The sequence below is a fragment of the Anas acuta genome, chromosome 1, assembly GCF_963932015.1.
Source record: "Anas acuta chromosome 1, bAnaAcu1.1, whole genome shotgun sequence".
Classification (NCBI taxonomy): Eukaryota; Metazoa; Chordata; class Aves; order Anseriformes; family Anatidae; genus Anas; species Anas acuta.
The window spans coordinates 125471519-125475593 of NC_088979.1; positions in this window are offsets into that span (position 1 = coordinate 125471519).

A 4075-nucleotide genomic window follows, 5' to 3' on the forward strand; every position below is an offset into this window, starting at 1 on the left:
TTTTCACTCCAGCAACATCATGCAGCCATCAGCACAGGGTGAGGACTCTAGTCCTCTTTGGAGACTGATCTCACTAAACTTCTGTCCTCCTTGCCCAGAAAGATGGAGAGGAGTGATTCTATTTTCTCCTTCTCTGAAGTTGTATCTTCCACATGACAACTGAAACACGTGTTGTTGGGCAGGGATGGTGCACGAAGCTTGACTCCATCCCTCCTAATGAGCTTCTGGACAGTGGCCAGAGTGAACAGGTCTCCTCAGCATGAGATGATGAGAGGCAGGGCAATTCAGCAGCCAAAGGGCAGGTGAAAATTCAACATCTATTACTGCTTTTTAAAACCAAACCTCCCAGTTTAAGAAACTACATCTTGTGATCTAGGATTTTTAAGCTTGTCGGTGCTGTGTCCCTGTATAGACAGATTTCCCTAGAATCTTGCTAGAGTTGTCTGTGACAGTGTAATGGCTAAGTGCAAAGTCAGGCTTAGGAGTGGAAGGTCTGGAAGAGAGGCAGGGAGCTGAGGGTCTGGATTTGGCAACAGCCCTGGAACTTCTTCAGACCAGACTCTGCAGCAAGGCTGAGATTTGTGGTGGTTTGGAGGGAGGGATTTGGAGAGTGCACTTAAATTCCAACTTCAAAGTTCTGGAGCAGTCATAAAGTCTCAGCAAGTCCCCACTTTGAGGCAAAGACAGAAGCATTGGAAGCTCGTCTGTTTCAGAGTGAACTCTCTCCTTAAAGCACTGAAGAATCCTGCCTGTAAAGCAGGCTACTGAAAGCCTGCTCCATGTTTCATGTACAGGACAGTAAGACCAGAATGAATGCCTAAATTCAGCATAGTGGTTAGGTGTTACCAGTGCCCTGTGCAGTGCTAGAAGTGTCTGCACTGTAATTGGCTTCTATTCCAGGAGTCACTTGCTCCCTGTTTGTGCACTTTTGTTTAAACAAGTGCTTTTTTCCACCTCATTATTCAATTTCCTCAGCAGTTCATGAGCAATGCAGAACCCAACTCAGCAGAGCAGGATTTTCACCAGAATACTACTTTCTCTAAAACATTTTAAAAATAACTTTAGAGCTACTGCAGTTTCCTTTGCAGGTATCTCATCTCCCCATCTCCTTTATCTCTGGCAATGCTTGTATCCTTGCTCTTAATCCAAAACCAGAACCGTAGCCCATGAGGTTTGTACTTTGTATTGGTATCAGTACCTAGAGAGCAACCACTGGTTACAGCTTTGGCTTTTGCAGAGAAGGCAAGACCCACCTTAGAACTGCCATTGGCACAATGTTCTAAATATCTGTTTTGCAGTGCTTAGCAAAGCACAGGCAACAGATCTGATAAAAGTCCCTGTATTCTGGAATATTGGCAAAGCAACTGCTATATTGGTCACACACGCACATATATTCTGCATCCTCCTTATTGAGTCCAGAAGGGGTGGTTCATACCTGAACACATAATTGCCAGAGCAGCTCACACCCCCGAAAAACAGAAACACTCACATGCATATGTGTACACACACAATGTAAAAATTGCATGTAGTGACATTTTGACTTGCTATCCACTGCAATTTCTCTGCCTGCATTATTAAGAACTCTTCCAGTTCCTCCAAAATATTCTTTCTCAGGCTTAAACTGCAGTATCTGTCGGGTCTGGCTTCTAGAGAGCATTTGGAGGGAAGTGGCTGTGTTCCAGTAAGGAAAAAGTAAAGATAGAAGAAAAACAAAAACAAAAACAAATACTTTTGTACAAAATGCATCAACTTCTCTGCAGCTTAATTTTTGCCTTCTCTGCTTAGAGCTAACAGTATCAAACATCACACTCATTTGTTTATCCTTTAGAAAATTGAGAGGGTGAGGTGATTTATCCTGGGGACTTAGTGGTGTGCATTCTTCCACCCGGCTTTTGATCAACTTTTTGATCAACTCCACTGTTTGAGCACTGACTGCCTTCAGAGACACAAACCCAGCCCCATCTAGAGGACTGCAACAAAGGTGGTAAAAAGCCTGGAGGGCATGTCCGATGAGGAGAAGCTGAGAACACTTAGGTTGTCTAGTTTGGAGAAAAGGAGGCAACCTCAGTGCTCTCTGCAGCTCACAGTGCAAGCGAAGTGGAGAGGGAGATGCAAGTCCCTTCTCCCTGGTGCCCAGTGACAGGGCGCACAGGAAGAGCATAAAGCTGTGCCAGAGGAGATTCAGGCTGAACATTGGGGAAAAATTCCTTACAATGAGGATGGCCAGACACTGGAACAGGCTTTCAGATGGGTGTTTGATGGCCCATGCCAGTCAGTGTCCAAGAGGCATTTGGATAATGCCCTCAATGACATGCTTAAGCTTTTGGTTAGCCCTGAAGAGGTCAGGCAGCTGGACTCGATCTTTGCAGATCCCTTCCTACTGAACTCTTCTGTTATATTCTAACTGCTTGCAGGCCTCTTGCCTGTCTGTTGTCCTCACGGTCAATGGCTCCATGAGAGAAAGGACCACAGCAAAAGACAGCAGCCACATAACTTGTGCCCTGCCACAAGTTGCAGCAGGAGCACAACCCTGCTGAGAGGTACTCACTGCCAAGGCACCCCCTGGCCATGAGTAGCTGGTCACCATGCTGGTCACAGGGGCTGGAAACGGGACTGAGTTGGATGAATTGTGCACACCAAGCCTGGGACACTGTTTTTGCTGTTCCAACATTTTTTTCATTCTGCTTCATTGTCTGTGAGTTGGGTTGTGGGTTTTCGTTTGTTTGTTTGTTTGTTTTCCCCTCAGGATATGAGTTCCCAATCAGTAGTAAGTAGAGAACTCAAAGATGTTTGGACTCTGTTCTCACAAAACAGCTACAGAAATCAGCAGGAGCCAGGACTCTAAATACCATTGTGAGCCCATATGCTTTTATGAGGAATTTGGCTGTCCCCTGGAACTGCTGTGGGTCTACTGTGAACAAACAAATGTCAGCTGGGATTGTTCAGCAGGCACTGCCCGTACTTTTTGAGACCCATTGAAAGAAACGAAGGGCAGCCTGGTGTCAGAGTGATTCCCTTTCTTTCTCTGGTTCCTGTTCATTTGTTTATCCAGGTGCACTTTCACCTTCTTCTCTGCCATTGACACCAGAATCACTCAGCTGAACAATGCCCTGGAACGAAAGAAAATTAAAAAAAAAAAAAAGAATTTGCATCTGCCCACTCCGCCAAGAACAGAAAAATCTTTTTTTTTTTTTCTTTCTAACGTGTCAGTCTTTCCAAAATGAAAAGAAAATATTCCTAAATGTTTAAGATTTCAGTTTAGCACCTGAAGACAAACCGTTTTTTGATATAAAAATGATATAAATCATATAGATGTGAAATGGCTATTACACTAAAATAGAAGAGCTTCCTTAATTTAGGAAGTAGTTCAAGAACCAGATTTTCCTTTGAATTGTGGCTTGGGTAAAAGTTCAGTATAAACAGCAGATAACGGGTTTAAAATTGGCCTGTAGAAAGAAGCTCCCAAACCAGATAGCATGCGTTGCCATTTTGTAGAGAGAAAGCCACAGCCTGTTGGGGTGTGGGGAAAACCACAGGACTCAAGGCATGCAGTTTTTGACCTGCCTGCCTATTGCCCAAACCCCATTGCCACTGGTGAATGCATGCTGAAGTTGGCCCTGGACTGAACTAAGCAGAAGTGTGTGATACAGCTGGAGTGCACTGCAGTTAAGATTTCCTGTTGAAACTCAAACGCCTGCAGGGCAGAGATAAGAATTCTAGTTTTTCCTTCTCTCTCTGCTCTCCCGCTGGGTGTGGGAGCACCGTGTCAAGGAGCCTAGCGCTATGTATATGCAATTTTTGTGTTCAGAATCCAGTCTCCCTTTCAAGACTGAGACCTGCTTGGGGAGATGCAGATGAAAAAGGTTTGGGGACAGTATGACCACAAGAGTTTGAGTTGAGCTCCAGCCGAATGCACACGCCAAGGGGTCGAGCAACAATCCATCTCAGGGCAAAACAATGGAATAGAGGCTGCAGCTGGAACAAGGAGGAGGGGCAGTGCAGTGAAAAGGAAACAAGCTGTTGCTTAGCAAAATAAAAAGTAAACTTGTCTGAATGATGCTAGTGCATCCACAGG